Source organism: Mesocricetus auratus, unplaced genomic scaffold, assembly GCF_017639785.1.
Source record: "Mesocricetus auratus isolate SY011 unplaced genomic scaffold, BCM_Maur_2.0 Super-Scaffold_15014, whole genome shotgun sequence".
NCBI classification, from domain to species: Eukaryota; Metazoa; Chordata; class Mammalia; order Rodentia; family Cricetidae; genus Mesocricetus; species Mesocricetus auratus.
The window spans coordinates 74,437,879-74,457,335 of NW_024429186.1; the positions used below are offsets into that span (position 1 = coordinate 74,437,879).

General features: G+C 44.6%; 1 pseudogene; it reads left to right on the forward strand.

Annotated features, from left to right (window-relative positions):
- The window catches only part of LOC121139430, a 69,210-nt pseudogene extending 49,962 nt beyond the window's left edge, over positions 1–19,248 (forward strand).
- The last annotated feature ends 209 nt before the right edge of the window (positions 19,249–19,457 follow it).

Here is a 19,457-nt window from a genome sequence, read left to right on the forward strand (position 1 = left end):
TACAAACTCTGTTTTATTCCCTATAAAAATATCTGGCACTAGGGTCTGAAAAGGCTGGGCTGGAGAGTCAGTATGTGGTATTTGTTACCTTGGCCCATATATTTTCTGAAGATTGAAAATATTTCATAACAAAATGGAAACATGGCTTGGTTATTAAAAAAACCCAATCTGATCTCTAACAGTTGCATGCTTATTTAAGGGTTTTCCCTTTCCCTCCAGGATTCCACAGCAGTGCAAAGATCACCAGACGCATCATGGTTATGAAGTACTGATAATGGGAGAAGCAGGCCTCCCACATAAACGTCCCTCTTCTGCTTGTGAAAGCAAAGGTCCAAATGGTTTTCATTTATTCATCAACCACTTACCGGCTGTCTACTAAGACAGCTACTGTGATAAGTAAGACGTGGTCTTCACTTTAGGCACCTGGCTGACTGGCATCATGCCATATAGATAATGATTGCACACCTGTGACAAGTGCTCATGGAGGCTCTCGGGGGACGGAGAGTCAAGTAATGCAGCCTTAGGGAGGGGACAGCATCTGGAAGCCTTTGGGGAAAGTGGGGTGAGTCCTGAGCACTAAACAAGAGACGGAGGCTGCCGGGAGGTGTCCATGCAGTCTCACGCAGACTCAAGGTCCTGAGAAAAGAACAGCAGTTAAGCCTGCTTGGAGACTGTGGGTTGGACCCCAGGACTCTAGAGAGTTGGAAATGAAGAATTCAGGCTCAGCTCTCACATGTACAGCATGTGACCCCCAGGAGTTTGGACACCATGCAGAGAGCTTTGGAAGGGCCAGTGACAGACTTCCATCGGGAAGGAGTGGAGTAATAACCATTTTTGAGCATTTTCCAAGAAATCTACATGTGTAGATGGTTTATGTGTATAGTGGAAGAGGCCTCTGTGGGCTTCCAGCCCTCCTCAGTCACCCTGATCTGATGCCCTGCAGGAATGTTTACGTGGGTTTTCAGCTTCCCTGGTTACTCTGAAATAATAAAACTTGTGTTTGCCATTAAATCCTAAAACTCCAGATCTATAAGCCCTTCTCCACTTCCTGGTTAAGGGTGTAAAAGGAGGCAGCTGAAGTGAATGAAGTCTTACTTGAATGACACAGGCTCAATGTGAAGCTAGGATCCCTCCCTCACAGTAGGAGTCCAAAGCTGGCCAGGTGTCAGCGTACATTTCTCTAAGATCCCACACTAAGGCCACTTTTCTCCTGTCATACATGGTGCCTTCCAGCTAGCTGCTCACATCTCAAATTAGGGCAAATAGCAGCCTCAGGTTTTTGCTGGGGTCTACTGCACATGTAATGGTCCTCCCGGAGGAGTCTCGTTTAGGATGAGCGCAGGCGATCTGTCTTCAGTACCAATCCGAGTCCACGGAAAACAAAGACCTTTGGCCGCTAGATGGAAGTGGAAATGGTGGGCGCAGCGTGGAGCAACCTCTTATCTTTAGACCCAGACGTGAGTCATCCTGAGTCATTTCCACAATCTCTGGATGCCAGAGAACGCTTGCCAAACTCTTTGAAATCCGTGAGCTCCTCTTGCTCTGCCTGCAGGGAGGAGTACCCCACACCTACAGACAGCACCTACACCCAGAGCCCTCTCTGTTACACTCTTTCTTTCTTGTCCTCTAGGAAGGTGGTGGGTTAACCCTGACAAAGCTAGGTTTACACCTTTTTCTGCATGGCTTACTTTTATGAATAGTCTGAAAGGGGGAATGTCAAACTATGGGCCTCAGGGCAAATCCGGCCTGCCACCTGTTTGGGTAAATAAAATTGTACTGAAAAAGGAAATACTCATTCATTTAGATATTATTGTGGCTCCTTGGAAGCTACAGTGGCTAGTTGCCACAGAGACAGAACGCTTAAATGCTAATCCTTGGGCTTTTTATAGAAAAAGTTTCCTGACCCCTGTTTCAGAAATGTACTGCTCAATATGTTAGAAACTAACAATACGAGTATTTAAATTTAAATTCACTTAAAAATGTAATTTTTGCCAGGTGTGGTGGTTGAATGAAAAAAGGAAATAAAAAGGAGGACATGACTGCTTCTAGATAATGGTGGAGGAGACAGTTTATTGTAGTTATGAGAGAGAGAGCATAGCCAGAGGCAGGGACATCTCATGTCCAGAGTGGGTGTGACCCTGAGTTGGGCCATGTAAGGGGGAGAGGAGATGTGAGACCAGGAGACCAGGAGACCAGGAAGGTAACGGTAAAAAAAGGAACCATAGCCAGGAACCAAACTGTCTGGATTATATAGGGAGGGCAGGAGAAGGGCAGCCCAGACCCTGGGCTACAGAGTTCAGGGCAGGGTCAAGGTATGCCAGCCATATCCTGTAACAGGCAGGGGCTGGTGGATGCTGGGAGAAACTGCTGGCCAGGTCCACTTTGGTATGTTAAATAGGCACCTCAGGTAGCCATTTGTCTGGGTTTGAGACCTAACAGAGCTCACACCTGCAACACCATCAGTGAAGAGACAGGGGCAGAGGCAAAGGCAGGGTGATGGGATGTGAGTTCATCAGGCTGAAGACAGGAAGTGCCTACTGCTCTGGTAGAGAACCAGGAGTCAGTTCTCAGCGCCTGGGCCAGGGGACCCCTTGCCACCTGCAACTCCAGCTCCGGTGGACCTGCTGGCCCTGCCTGGCCTCTGGCAGCTCCTGAACACACCCACACTCAGATCCACACACGCATACACGTAATTAAAAACACAAGAAATCTTTTCTAGAAGTGTGAGGTCAGCATGCGCTACACAGCAAGATGCTTGCTCGATAACCTAAACCCAAACCCAAATAAAACACAAATGTAGTTCCTGATCCACTAACATTTTAAGTGTTCAATAATCACACGAGCCTAGGGATACTGAAGGGACCAGACCCTCACCCGGGCCCCTGCTTTGGCGGCCATGACAGGCTGCAGAAAACACTCAGCAACATGTGCTTGCCTGGCCTTGCCCCTCCTCCCTGTCACTAGGAGGTCGGATACCCTCCATGACACAAGGAACCAATCAGAAGTTAGCTGGCTGGCTTTGGGTGTGCTTTACTGAACTTTATCGTCAAAGTGGTATAACAGTGGCATGCAGAGCGTAGCAACCACCTTGGGAGGGCCTATAGGCCATAGCAACCAGTTGACCAATCAACACAGGGCAGGTTGCTCAGGTCCGGAAGTGCACCAATCCCGAGACTGTTGCATACCTCCTGGACGCCCCCCTTATCCTACTCAATAAAGTCCTACCTCTGGATTCCTCTGGGTCCTTCTCACTCCACTCGCCATGATGAACAGATGAAGGGCCTGAGTTAAGGCAGTTAACTCGTTAATAATAAAAGACTCTTTGCTTTTGTATCAGAATGGGTCTCTTGGTGATTTGGAGCTTCAGAATTTGGGCACAACATTACGACTCTGAGCAACAGGTGTATACCTACCATTACAGAATGTTCTGTTGGAGTGTAAAACATTGTTCTCCAATGTAGAGGCGTGTGGCACTCTAGAATTCTGTTGGCCTTTCTGACCTCAACCTGACCTAAGAGTGAAAATGCCCTGCTGGTTTAACACACTATTACACCATTGCATGTAATTCTCATTTATTCCTCTTAATGGCCTTATGACATCGTCATATTTCTACCAATGAGGAAATGGGACTTTGGAGAATTAAAAATGGAAGCTATCATTGAAAAGTTTCTGCACCCGATAAACCTTTCCACCAACGCAGCAATTCAAATCAGACCAAATCAAACTGAATTAATGAGTAAAATGCTCCTGGATGATTTTCTGGGACCCCCAGAGGAGATAGGGAAGAGATACCAAAAAACCACCTGCTGTTTTGGGGGTTGCAGCTTAAACACCCTGTGGCAGTGGTCTTGAACATCTCTGGGGGAGAAGCCATGTTTGGTGGGCTTTCTGAGATGAGGCAGGGTTTGGGAAGAAAGAGATGGGGGAGGGGGACTAAGGTAGAGTTTCCCCCAGAGCATTCCAGACTCTTTGCATGTGTGGATGCCAGGGGCTAGGGTGGAGCCTCCATCAGAACAATCTGAGTGTGGGTGTGTGCAGGAGCTGCCAGAGGCCAGGCAGGGCCAGCAGGTCCACCGGAGCTGGAGTTGCAGGTGGTAAGGGGTCCCCTGGCCCAGGCGCTGAGAACTGACTCCTGGTTCTCTACCAGAGCAGTAGGCACTTCCTGTCTTCAGCCTGATGAACTCACATCCCATCACCCTGACTTTGCCTCTGCCCCTGTCTCTTCACTGATGGTGTTGCAGGTGTGAGCTCTGTTAGGTCTCAAACCCAGACAAATGGCTACCTGAGGTGCCTATTTAACATACCAAAGTGGACCTGGCCAGCAGTTTCTCCCAGCATCCACCAGCCCCTGCCTGTTACAGGATATGGCTGGCACACCTTGACCCTACCCTGAACTCTGTAGCCCAGGGTCTGGGCCGCCCTTCTCCTGCCCTCCGTATAGCATCAAGATCTATCTGAGGCTAGCACAGAATAAGGATTCCAAGCTGTGTGGCTTAAGACAACAGGATCTATTCTCCCACACTTCCTGCAGAGCTGTTACTCTTGGGAAGACCCTAGGGAGAATCTGCCTTTGCTTCCTCTGACTTTGGGCGGTGGCTGGATACCCTGGCTTTCAGCAAGAGGATAAGATGAGTGAAACCGACTTCTGCCAAGGAGCTTGTCTACAGAGGAAGCAGGCCGAAGGAATGCTTCAGGATGATGGAAGAGCAAAGGGAAACGCTTTCCCCTGTTTGGTGTTGCATAAGATGGGTCTGTTTCAGCTTAGATGGGGAGGAGAGGCAGCAGAGCTGGTTGGGATGAGTCTGGGACAAATGAGGATTAATGATGTAGCAAGCTGTCAGAAAAGAATGAAGGATTGAGGGTACAGACTCTGACGGAGCAGAGACACATTTTCCCAGTGAGACTGGGGGAGCCACACGGTGAGCAGTGGGAAATCTAGGAGGATAGGGCAGACATGTAATGACATCCTTATTTGCTGGTCCTTAGATTCTTGTCATATAGAAGGGAAGTCATCAATAACAACAGACTTAGAGAGTTCCAAGAAATACTCTTCTTTTTGTGAGTGGTAGGAATTTAATACTATATCCTCTGAGATTAACATTTTTTATTATTGACCATGAAAGCACAAAGGACTATATAAATCATTTTGACATGATCCTGAAATTCATTACCCATGTTGTTTCTCTCCAAGAGGTTTGCTTCTCTCCTTTGAATTAATTACTATTATTATTACTACCCATATTAGACATAGGTAACTCAGTTGAGAGAGGTTCTACAGACTCCAAAAAACTCCTGGACCTTATCTGGGAGTCTTGTCATTTCATCATTGTGTCTCACAAATGATTTCATCGCCATGAGATAACTTAATGATCTGTCCCCACTAGAGACTTTTAGAAAAATGGGCTCTGTCTTGCTCCAAACTTTTATAACCAAGTGAGACGGAGATGTTAAAAGTTACAAGTTTGCTAATATAAATGAGGACACGATTATGACATACAGTCGAGGTAAAACCACTGCCTGGCCGCTCTCAGTCTGAATCCAGCTATCACTGCCATTGCAAGAAATAGGGCCATGATCCCAAGGGACCAAAACAGTGGAGGAAGCCGTTTACGGGGGGGGAGGGGGGGGCACTGAGCTTCAAAACCACAGAAGGCAGCGGAAGAGAACATTCTGAGAAACGGGACACACTTACAGACTGCGTGGTAATAAGGGAACCCTGAAAAAAATGCGCTCCAGGTGCTTTGGTTTTGTGGCCTACTCTTGTGTTGAAGAGATGAATGCTGCAATGTATGCTGGGCCACACGAGGTTGATGGGTATCTGGAAGAACCAAAGACAGCCATTTCTAGAGAGGATGGTTTAAGGACTGGTGTCCATTTAACAGTGAAGTAAACTCTTGTTGGAAGCACTAAAGGAAATATAGAAGATTATAATCTGAGAGACTACTTTGAAAAGCATGGCAAGATAGAAGTTATGGTAGACGGGGGCGGGGGGGGGGGTTGCTTCTGTAACTATTGATGACCATGACACAGTCGATAAAGTTGTTATTCAGAAACACCAGGCTATTGACGGACATAATTGAGAAGTGAGAAGGACCCTTTCTAAATTTCCAAGTGATTCAGCCTGCTGGATGTCAGCAGAGAGGTTGTGGAGGAAACTTTGGAGGCGGTGGAGGTACTATTGGCCATGGTGGAAATTCTGGTGGAAGAGCGCAGAGACAATGGACTCGGAGGTACGCTGGCACCTATGGTAGTGGTTCCGGCTCCAGGAGCAGAGGAGGATGTGGTGGCTGAAACGGAGGAGGAAATTTTGGCGAGGGAAACTATGGTGGTGGTGGGAACTATCATGATTTTGGAAAAGCATGGTGGACACCAGCAATCGAATTACGGAGCCATGAAGAATATCGGTGGGAGAGGGTCAAGCGGCTCCGATGGTGGTGACTATGGATCAGGCGGGAGCAGCGGTGGATGTGGTAACAGATTTTTAAAACGGCAGAAAAGGCCAGGCGTCGGTATCGCACGCCTTTAATCCCAACACTCGGGAGGCAGAGGCAGGCGGATCTCTGTGAGTTCGAGGCTGGCTGGTCTACAGAGAGAGTTCCAGGACAAGCTCCAAAGCTACACAGAGAAACCCTGCCCTTGGATGGGGGGGGGGACCAGCAGAAAAGGCTACGGTTCCTAGCAGGAGAACGGGGAGTTCTCAGGGACGCTACAGGCTACCCTGAGACAGTTGGCCCAAATGCATCGGAGGAACTGTAAAAATCTGCCACCAAAGAAAAATGACCCACAGTCAGATATGTCACTGCAGCTTAAACATGAACCCCTTCCTCTCAGGACGGTCACAGCCACAGTTTGCAAAAAGCGCAGCTATCGATTCAGGCAATGCAGTGTCCATTAGACGTACATCTTGAGGGCTTTCATCTGTTGCAGCTTTGACTTCTTTTCTTTTCGTTATTACATCAGGTACGCTGACCTGTAAACTGTGGTAGTGGTACCAAGAACAAAAATTTAGGGAAATTTTAACATTTCACTATTGTGTAGCACAGTTTTTCTATATTTTAGGACAGAAACTTGAACAAAACTCAGTTTTGAAGGTAGTGTTAATTACTATTTTGTATGAATTTTGCTAAAATGATCTGTAGGGAAGCATCTACTGACCTGTAATTTAAGGGGAATCTATTCTTCTCATTTTTAAAACCATTCCAAGTGGGCACTGACATGTGAAGAGAATAGAACTGGTAAGTTTGCAATGTGTGTTTTAGATAATACAGGATTGGGTTATAGAGATTAGTGTATTTGTGAATTTAATAGCATTAAAATTACCTTCAAATGTTCTTAAAAGTTGCACACACACACACACACACACACACACACACACACACACACTCCACTGTGGTAAAATAATAGCCCGAATAAACAAATGGAATTTCAAAAGCAATGAATCTGCAGTACTGATTCTGGTGGCCAGAAGAATGTATGCCTTCTATGCTTCAGGAAGAGTCAGAGAGAGAGAGGGGTTACTTACTTGTGATACTGGATACAAAAATTTATTGTAAAACTATTCAACACAAAAAAGCAAGGTATAGGCAGACAGTTCAATGATTCCATCAAACTGGTCATGGACATGAATCCATTCAAATATGAATCTGGGATCTCACAGTCTCCTTGTATCCCTGGGGAATGTGTCCGAAGACTCCAGGGCATCGCCAAAATGACAGATAAGAACAACCCCTTTGTACATCATGTTTTCCTCCACTCATTCATACTTATGATGAAGTTCAATTTTTAAGCAGATTCAGTAGGATATTTACAACGATAACTAGTAATATGGCCAGATGTGGTAGCACATGCCTGTAACCCAGCACTCAGGAGGCAGAGGCAGGAGGATGGCCATGAGTTTAAGAGTTTGGGCTGTGTAGCAAGTACTGGATGTTCAGGACAACATTTGATCCTGTTGCAAACGAAGCAACACTCGAAGTATTAACAAACTAGAATAATTATAATGTGCTATAACAAGAGATATATAACTATGGCCTGCCAGAAGGAGAGTATTGTGTAGCATTCACCTCTCTTCTTGGACAATGGGAGACTATATGATGTCCATGTGACTGGAGTGGGCACTGTGACAGCATTTGACTACTAATCAGGGCTACTTGAACCCCTGTACCACTATACCACCATCTAGATCCTAAGGGAGCGTCAGGCCAGTTACCTAGGTAGGTATGCTACACAGGGGGGAGGGGTCACTTTCTGAGCAGATGGATTGAAACAGCATGAGTCATGCGCAGTGTAAAATCATTTCTTTTGGATGCTTTCCACTTACTTTTTTTTTATTTTCCAGTTTAAATTTAGATAAGAAACAAGGTTGCTTCACAAGTCAGTTCCAGGTCCCTATCCCTTTCCCTCCCCTCCTCCCATGCCCTCCCCCAGCCCCCCCCCCCCCCGTTATCCCCTCATTCCCCCAGGGAGGGTGAGGCCCTCCATGGGGGTGTCCTCCACTTACTATTTTTAACCTCAGTCGACTGGGTAAATGATGCCCCACAAACAACACCATGGATAAGAACTGTTGTCTCTAACTGAACTGGCACTACACATGGACCAGGAACGGAAGGAGTCCTCAGGGGCTGGAGAAGTTGCTTCATCAGGAAAGTGTTTGTGAAGACTCAAGTTTAGATCCCCAGAATCCATAGAAACGCCAGGAGGAAATGACGGCCACCTGCCGTCCCAGTGCTCAGAAGTGGAAACGGGTTGGGGCAAGCTGGACTAGCTAGGCTAGCTGAACTGAAGAGCTCAGACTCAAGTGAGAGAACCTGTCTCAACAAACAGGAAAGAAATTACACCAGTCTTTTTCTTTCAGGCCACCAGCCAGCTCCCCGAATCATGACACTGCGGCTTCTTGTTATGACTGCTTGGCCTAGCTTAGGCTTGTTTCTGATTAGCTCTTTTAACTTAAATCAGCCTCTTTCTCTTTACCTACCTTTTGCCTTGGGGTTTTTTACCTTTCTTGCTTTCTGTATGTTTTACTTCCCTGCTGTCTCTATATCTGACTAGCAGGTGGCAGCCTGACTTCTGGCCTGGGTGTGTCCCTCTCTTTCTCTTTGTTCTCTTCTTTCTTCTTCCTCTTGTTCTTCTCAAGCCTAGATTTCTCCTATTATTTATTCTCTCTGCCCACCAGCCCTGTCTACTCCTCTCCTGCCTAGCCATTGGCCATTCAGCTCTTCATCAGACCAATCAGATGCCCTGGGCAGGCAAGGTGAAACAAAGGCAACACTTCCTAACATAATTAAACAAAAGCAGCACAGACAAATGTAACACATCTTTACAACAATAAACAGATGCAGCATAAGCAAATGTAACACACCTTTACACAGCTAAATTAACATTCTGTGGCATACACAATGTAACACATCTTTACATAGCTAAATGTTCCACAGCAAGTAATCAAGGAAGATATTGGATGTCAACCTCTGACCTCCACAGGCATGTGGGTAAACACACACACACACACACACACACACACACGCATACACATACACACACACATACACATACACACACACACACACAGAGAGAGAGAAAGAGAGAGAGAGAGAGAGAGAGAGAGAAATACTCATGCACAAACCAAAAGTAAGAGACAAAAAGAAGAAAGGCATCTTTAGTGAATGAGACACATGGTTATCAAATAGAACATGGGATTATGCCTTACTTCTACCATATACAAAAAATCCAGAAGAATCAAATATTACACCATGAAAGGTGGTTGAATTGTTTTGGATGCTATAAAGGGAAAGCTCCATACCCAAGATGGAGGAAGATTTCCTAAAATAAACCAAATCCCCCTGGGAACCATTATGAAAAAGCCTCAAATTTGACCACACCAAAATGAAAAACACAATTATGAAAAGCATCCTAAGGAGACTGGAAAATGCAAGTTACAAACTGCAAGAAATAAGTAATACATTAACATGGCAAGTTAATATGAAAAATATGTAAATTAACATCATAATCAATAAGAAAAGGAATTTTCAACTCAATAGAAAAAGACTTAGAGGCATCTCACAGGGAAGATATAAGAACAACCAATAACCAAACAAAATGATGCTTAGCCTCATTAGTAATGAAGAAAAAACAAATTAATATCACAGTAAGGTACCATTTTATTCCCATTAGATTGAAAAAACCAATTAGCCTTACAATATTAAGCACAGTAAGACTGTGGCACTGCAGACGTCTTAGCCACTGCTGATGAGAGTGTGCACTGGTAAGACGAGAGTGGAAAACCAGCTGGTGTTTCCAGAACACCTACAGGTCCCGTGACTTCACATACATCCATCGGAGAAAGTTTCAGAACTGTGTGCAAGGAGACAGGAGCAAGAATCTTCATGACAAATTTTAAGGGCACACAGCTAGAGACAGCACGAGGCACATCCTGTCAAGGATATGGATAAATGATGGATTGTCAAGGAATAAACTATGGCAACATTCAGAATTGCAGACCAATGTTTAAAACAGTGTGGAATAAAAATATAAGCTTGAAAAAAGACCATGAATCTACTTATGTGATTTAGACTACAATAGCATATATATAGCCAATGATGAAAACAAAATTGGGATCGATAGAACTGACGCAGTGAGCAAGTGCCATATAGTTGGCAGAAAAGGTATGAGAAATGTCCTGTTTTTCAGACTGGTTAGTGAGGATTCCAGTGTGCCATTATTTGTTTGTTTTGATTATTACATAACTGTACAAGTACATGCCATAGACATGTCAGTAGATGTGTTTCAGAGCTTAAAATATAAGTAAATAAAAAGTATGCTTGTACATGTAGGATATAGCCCACAATTTTAAAAGTCTGAAATTGTGGTACTTGTCTTTTCTGTAACTGTATTCTTTCTTAGCCGTCACATAATGTCTTCAAGTTTCATTATGTTATAGTACGTGATAACCAGCAATATCTCACCATATACATTGTATGCTACATCATCCATATGTATGAGGTAACTGAAGTAGTTAAACTTAATTGAAACAGACATAGAACAGCTGGAAGGGGGAGATGCTGTTCAGTGAGGTGACGGTTCCAGCCGTGAGAGAATTTCTAGATATCTGTGGAATAGCACTGTGCTTAACAATAATGTTAATGCTATATTGCACTTACCAAAGTTGGCTGAGAGGTAGATTTTAGATTGCTTTAGCATAATAAAAGCAAATAGTTAATAAAACCAGTTTATAAAAAAAAGTATTAGGGAGGCCAGTGAGATGGCTCAGTAGACAAAGGCACTTGCTGCCAAGCTTAAGGACATGAACTTGAACTCCGGGAAGAGGATGCACTCCTGAATGCTGCCTTTTGACCTCCACATGTCCGCCATGGCACGTGTGCCCTCTTGTCTACACACACAATACATACAAGTAATTTGAAAAAAGCTTTAAACAAAAAAATGGTTAGGACATTCTAACTAAATATGTCTAGAGTTCAGATCACTGCAAGCGATTTCCTTTCTCTAAATATGCTCCATTGTATCTGGTATGAGCACACTGTTTCAGGTAGTGAGGACTCCCGAGTCCACACATGTAGGATGGTAGATGAAATGCCCACACATTTATGCAGGATGTTAGATGAAATGCCAACACATGTAGGATGGTAGATGAAATGCCTGCACATGTAGGATGTTAGATGAAATGTCCACATGTATGATGTTATATGAAATGTCTGCACATGTAGATGAAATGTTCAGCCCTCCTCAAACAAGCGAAGAGCTGTTCCTAGGATGGGAGGGTTAAGGTAGCCAGAATGTTGAAGACTCCATGAAAGGGTCCCAAGGTCCTTAGAGAAAGAATTCCATGTCCCATCAGGGAAAGTCACCATCCACTGGGATCACCTGGGAACGTCCTTCCAGTCCTGAGACACTGTCTCCATGACAGCCCATCAGTTACAGGGACAAATCCTCTTACCTTAGGCGCTGGAGTTCCAAGGAGACACTCTCTGCTCTGTGGTGGATATTTGTTCTGACTTACAGCTAAGGGAAAGGTCTTAACCTCCTTAGGACTTGTTTGTAAGTCAGCCTGGTTCCCTGGTATCTGGCTCTCTGGCCTCTGCCACTGGGGCTCTGTATGTAACTCTAACTGGAACCTGAGGCTCTTATCTGTGTGAGTCAAAGAAATCTGCATCACACCTGTATCAGAAACAAAACGACAAAGGAATCTGTCTTGCACTTTCACAGTCACTTCCCAAAATTAAGCCAAGTCAGCTCTGGGACAGGGATTAGCCACTTAAACTGCTTTTCACCTCTTGTCTCTGAATCTTTTGGTATCTGTGGATCATGTGATCATTTAATGATCTTCATGTGTATGCGTACACGAACATGAGGGTGCCAGAGCACAACACCAGGTGTCCTCCTCAGTGACGTCCCATCTGTTTAAAAAATGTATTCTTTTTTTTTTTTTTTTTTTTTTTTTTTGGTTTTTAGAGACAGGGTTTCTCTGTATTGTTTTGGAGGCTGTCCTGGAACTCGCTTTGTAGACCAGGATGGCCTTGAACTCACAGAGATCCGCCTGCCTCTGCCTCCCGAGTGCTGGGATTAAAGGTGTGCGCCACCAACGCCCGGCAAATATTTGAATGCGGTCAGGGCACTGTGCACACTTGTTACAGTGAGCTTGTGAAGGTCGGAGAATGACTTAGGAGTTGGCTCTCTCCTTCTGTCATGTAGATTCCAGGGATTGAATTTGGGTTAGCAACCTTGGCAGTAAACCCCTTTCTCTGCTGACAGTCTCCACACTATTATTAATTTTATTATTATTATTGTTGTTGTTGTTGTTGTTGTTGTTATTATTGGTGGTGGTGGTGGTGGTGGTGGTTTTTGAGACAGGGCTTCTCTTTATAGCCCTGCCTGGCTGTCCTGGAACTCACTTTGTAGATCAGGCTGACTTTGAACTCACCAGCGTCTGCCCTCCGAGGACTGGGATTAAAGACATGAGTTACCACCACCACATTATTTCTTGAGGTAGAGTCTCTTGCTCACTCTGAAGCTTACTGATCTGCTAGACTAGCTGGTCAGCAAACCCCAGCAAGTCCTTCTGTCTCCACTGGGATCATAGATGTGCCACTGGGCCTTCCTTTATGTGTATGCTGAGGTTCTAAACTCAGGTCATTATGCTTATATGACAATCACTTTATGGTCTGAGCTGTCTCCCCAGCCTTTACATTTTTTTAGAGTTACTTATTTTATGCACATGAGTCTTTTGCACGGATGTGTGTCTAGGCACCACACGCATGCCTGCCTGGTGCCTGTGGAAGTCAGCAGACAGTATTGGATCCCCTGGAACAGGACAGATAGTTGTGAGTTACCATGTGGGTGCTTGAATTGACCTGGGGGCCTCTGCAAGAGCATCAAGTACTCTTAACCACTGAGCCATCTTTCCAGCCCTGTTAAAGTAAGTAGTGCAGGCTGGCTGCCAATGCATGGCCCTCCTGCCTTTGCCTCTTCATCCTGTCCTACTGCTCTGCACCCCAACCAGAACGTTCTAAGCTCCTAGGGAGCCTGTGGATTAACTCCTTTCCCAGCAGATGGGTTTCCTCCCTCCCTCCCTCTTTTTTTCTTTCAACTCTCCCACATGTCGTAGGTGGACTGAGTTTGACTGAGTTTGGACCAGGGGTCCACGTCTTGGCTAGTAGTCAGAATGAGAAGCCCGGTTTGTGCAGATAGAAGGTAGATGTGGGAGGGCTGGAGTAGCAGATGAACTGGGCAAAGACCCTTAATGTTGTCAAACAAGCCTTTAATTCAGAACATTGTAACAGGGCTAAATATTGTGGTACCTGGAGCACACAGCTTGGAGACAAGACGTTGATTTTAATTGCATGTTCACCTCTCTCGTTGCTAAACGTTGGGAGTTTTTGTTTTTGTTTTTAACATGAACTAAACAGTTTGCCTTTATTCCTCTGATATTTTTGTGAAAGATGATATTTTAAAGAACTCTGTAGACCTCGGAAATATAATTGCGGCTATACTTGAGTGAGCCAGTGATTGCAGACACCGATTGCTGGAGCCCCCTGAGACTCTGTCTTCTGCCTTCTGTCTCCCACTACAATTGCTTTGGCCCCCTCCAGTTGCCTGCCTTACCTGTGTAGGCTTGTCTAGTTCCAGGGTGTCTTAGTTACGGTTACTATGGCTGTGAGAAAACACCATGACCAAAAGCAAGATGGGAGAGGAAAGGGTTTATTTGGCTTACACTTCCACATCACTGCTGTCATTGAAGAAAGTCACGACAACACCTCAAACAGGACAGGAACCTGCAGACAGGACGGATGCAGAGGGCTTGGAGGGGAGCTGCTTACTGGCTTGCTCATCATGGCTTGCTCAGCCTGCTTTCTCACAGAACCTAGGGCCAGCAGCCCAGGGATGGCACCACCCACAATGGTCTGGTCCCTCCGCCATCAATCACTAATTATTCAAATGCCCTACAGGCCTGTCTACAGCCCTATGTTATGGAGGCGTTTTCTCAGTTGACATTCCCATCTCTCAAATTACTATAGTCTGCATCAAGTCAACATACAACTAGCGCGCACCCTGGGTAATATAGACACGGAGTCTGTCCTGGTCACTGATCGAGCCTCAGTACAAGACAATGACTCATTTTCCGTTCTGAATTAATCCGCATCTCTGAATTTGCCTTTTAGCCACTGTTCTTTGCCTTTTCATAGAGAGTAAAATGAATGGGCACGAGAGTCCAGCTGTATCTTAAGCACGGCCAAACACACCGAGGCTGTCCTTTCGGGCTCTCTCACGCACATCGGCCACTAGCTGACAAGCCACTGATTGCATTTGCACAATTGTTTTGCCTTTTCAGCCGCTGTAGTGACAAAACTGGGCAGCAGAGTACTTATAAGCCATGTCTAACTTACTTGTCATTCTCTAGCTAAACTGCTCATTCAGCTGAGTTAGACACAGTCCTTGCCCGGTTCCTTAAGAAGTGCAGTTCTGTTTACACAACGTACACTCACTAACAACTGGAGATGGAGGCCCACATGCTGGCTACGAGGCCTTCAACCCAATGAAAACACTCAAAAAGCCAGTTGGGTTGTACATAACCTTTTTTTTTTTTTTTTGGCGGTACTATCATTACTATTTATTTATTTATTCTATGCATTTTTTACATGTTGTATCTTGATCCCATTCATTCCCTGTCCCTTCCCATCCACCCTCTGTCTCTGTATGCCCCCTCATAAAACTAAATTCAAGCAAAAAAAAAAAAAGGAAAAAAATAAAATGAGAAAAATTAAAAAGGGAAGGAATTAAAAATCTCATCATGTAAGTTATAGTGTGACCCAACAAACTTCTTTGGCAGAGCTAGGCAGAACTCCGTGAGTTCAAAACCATCCGGGTCCACATCTCAGTCTGTTCCAGGCCAGCCAGAATTACAAGGTGACTCTCTCTGTCTTTCATTCCCGCAAAAAAAAAAAAAGTAAAGCCTGAATAAATTAATAATGAAGATGATAATAGACACAGCTTCATGGCACAGGATGTTTTTGTAATTTTTTGCTTGTGCGTGTAATTTTTAGTGTGATAAAACAAGTGACATTTCCCTAGCCGGTTTAAGCATACATTATTATATACATATTAATCGCATTAATATATTCTGTATTTGGATTAACCAAGTCAAGTGACACATTTACATTGTCATGCAGCCACCACCACTATCTGTCTCCAGGGATTAATCATCTCAAATGCTGTCCTCGATCTCTTAAGCACACATTTACAACAATTTTTATATCACCCCTGGTAGAAATGAGGTATATTCCTCAGGAGTTTCTCTGATAATTTGTACTTCCTCTTTCAGTGCCATGAAAAAAGGGGAGGGGGGATACTTTCCAAATGTCATTATCTCCAAGAATATCACATAAACCTGAGGCAATAAAAACTTTAAAGCATTTGTAAAGACTCTTCCAGAGGACTCAGCCTGCTCACAAAACTGAAGTCGTGGGAATGTTTGCACAGATGCCTGGCTTCCTCATGGGCCACATTTCCCACACAGTTTAACTTTCATTAAAGTTTTACTCTTACTGCTGTGGTTAACGCACAAACATGTTTGGAGCACTGTGGGTTTTGAGTGTGAGGTGAGTTTGGTGTGGTGGTGGCCTGAAAACTCCATCATGTGTGTCAAAGTAAACCTTTCCTGCTTGTAAGTGAACCGCCTCGGGAATGTTTGTGATAGAGAGTCAAATCAGGGATCACAGCAAATCTCACCTCAAGGCCACACTGAGGGGATGGAGTGACCACAAGTCTTATCCTGGTTTTTAGCACAGAGTAACTGTCAAATAGATGTTAGATTTCAATTAATTACAGTTATAAAGAAATTGAATTGATATATGCATTTCTCATTTCAGGCTTTCATATGAGTGAGGCAACTTGAAACTAGTGGGATTCAAGTTTATGGCTTGACGAGGTTCTAATTTATATCTCGGATTTCTAAGGTCGCTATCAGTAAGTTGACATTATGATTTTTAAATTCAATAGTATCAGATCTGTGAGAATTATATTTCTCTCCTAATCATTCTCACTATAAGAAATAAAGACGGGAAAAGGAGAAAGAAGGAAGGAAAATGAAGAGTCCAAGTATTAAATATACATTCAAGTTATAACATTAATCTGTGCTTACTTAGCTGAGTCCCTGAAGCATTACAAATGCGTTCCCACACAGTGACCAAAAAAATAAAGTTTTTAAAGCAACAAGAATTGTTTAACCTCTTACCTCTTTGAAGTCCTATCTTGAAAACCTTAGGTAAACTTTGATGTTTTACTTAAACATCTGCCTCTCCTTAGGCAAGGCTTGCCTGGGAATATCCAGGCCATCCCAATAGGGTTCAAAGTAGTCCCCAGGCTTCATGAGGAAATATAATCTTAAGAGCTCCAAGGTCTAAGTTGATTTTATATGACAAAGCCAATTGCAGGCGGAGCCACTCTCTGCTTCTGGGGGCTGATTTAAAGGAGCATCATTCTGTATCATCTCTCTTGGGAACTAAATCCTTTGCTTCTTGGGTAAGTGAAATGCTTTCTTGACTTCAAAGGGAATTTTGCCTACCTTAGAAAAGGGCACATGTTTATTAACGTCTTTCTTACCCTTCCATTATCTCCCTTTCTCTGTTCTTAATTCCTTCTCCTCTAAAAATTCTGGATAGGTGTAAAAAATAGTGGACAGGTGCAACTTCAATGCTGGAATGCATTAACCTCCCTCCTTAGCCTCATGACCAAATGACATTTAAGAAACTTGACTGACATGATTCTGCAATCATCTTACGATGTATTGATAAACTAGAAAACACCAAGAGATGTGTTACATAACAATCTAGTCCATAGCATCGGCAGCATGAACACGCGTGTTCTGTTTGTGCTCTATTGCCTCACTAGTGTTCATTGTAAATGCATGTGTAGGTCATGGGGAAAGGTAGAGATGCTGAACCCAAGAGTTTCAGCAATAATCTGCTATCTTTAAAAAAAATGAACTGTAGTAGCCAGCTGATGCTTCCAACCTGTGCCAAATGACAATGCGGGACCAGCCTTGTTTCCTGGAATTTGGCTTGTCTCTTCACGACTCAAAACTAACTTCATTCAGGGGATGCAGGCAAATTGATATGTAAGAAGATCCTTCAAATAAAGGTCAAAAAATTGCCCCAAACTAGATTTGGTCTCAAAGGGCAAACTGAAACTCCAGACTCATTTGTTTTTATCAGTTTGCGGTGCTGAAAACACATGTCCCACAGATGCCTAACCGTTGCTGTCAGCTTAGCAAGAGTTCTATTGCTGTGATAGCACACTATGACCAAAAGTGGCTTGGAGAGGAAAGGCCTTACTTCATCTTGCTCCTTCAGATAACAGTCTATTGCTGAGGGAAGTCAGGGCAGGAACTTGGAGGCAGGGACAGAAGCAGGGATCATGGAGGAGCATTGCTTACTGGCTTGCTTCTCCTAATAAGGCATGACACCACCCACAGCAGACTTGCCCTTCCTACATCAGTCAATAACAACAGCAACAAAAGCCCTACAGACCCTTCTTATGAAGGCATTTTCTCAATTTCCGACTCTCAAATGACTCCCGCTTGTGTCAACTTGACAAATATAATCAAATAAGTAAAACAAAGTAAAAGCCCCAAGACACAAAATCAAGAACTTCTCCCTGCCTGAGGTGCTTCTGTGTTACAAACACACCCAGTCTTTCTCTTTGCCTTGAGTCATCATTCCATTCTAACAGGGAAAGCTAATGCTAGGCTCAGGTATTTGAGTTGTATTTTTGAAATTCATGGAGATCGTGGGATCAGAAGCAGGATTTTGGAGGCAGTGGCTAGAACAGACCTATTACTGATGATCAATTATGACCAGGTGGGCTTCCTGAGAGCTGATTTTTACCTGACAATATAGATAAAGGCTTTAAACAGATGAATAGAGCCAACAGGCCAACCTCACATCTGCTGTTGTTTCTTTTCCTGGAGAGAGCAATTCATTCTCTGCATGTGATATTCCAGCCCCCAGCAGGGCAGCCTCCCGCAGCTGGCCCTGCAGAGAGTGTGCACTTCATAGTCAGGACAGCCAGTGACGGGGGTGGGGCCGATAGTCTGCTGTAGCTCATGACCCGAAATCAGTGTTTGAAAACCAGTTGGTAGGGACCTAGCACTTCTATTTTTACTTGAAAGCGAGTAAACGAAGCTCCTTTCCCTCTTGTCCAGTCACTAATAACATCCCATCAAGGAATTCACGGGCCAGAAATGCTTGCTTAGCTGTGATGGCTGGTGACAGTTATAGTGCCGCAGCATGGAGCTGACTCAGGTCCCCTCCAGAACTAGGACACTCCTGGCAATTGGCTCATGATGCGTTCCTGTGCTCCTGATCCTCAGGAATTGCCCTTAGCCAAATGAAGCCTCCTCGGTGTACGTTGTGTTACCCCTGCCTCGTTTCCCAACAGCAACTGCCAGCCAACCACTGTTCTTTGCGGTGTGAAAAGACCTACCTCCTCATCCAAGTGAAACGACTGGAGATTACACCTCCACTGCAGGCTCTCTGTGGGACTAACCGGGGCTTCTTCATGGTGAGATATATTCACCCTGCCCACAGCCGTGGCACTGACCACGCCCGTTTGGGTGTGGTCACAGGCACGGACATGACAGAGGGCAGGACTAGATCTGGGGTTCCGGACCCCAGCGCTCTCTTGCAGCCTGGGTGGGTCCTTGGTGCTGGAATCTGCGGCGGTAGCCCGCTTCTTGTGTAAGTGTGTTCTCCCCAATAAACTTCACTTAACCTGTAGCGAATCTACTGATCTTGATCCCCACGCAATACTTCTCCAGCAAGAAATTCTCAGTCCAACCCCTCTCTCTCCTGTTCCTTCACCACTCAGAGTCTGTTCCTGTGTCCTCAGTCAATAAATGAACCGCACATGAGCCTCTTTCTCAAAATGATTTTCTTTAGATATGAGAGCTG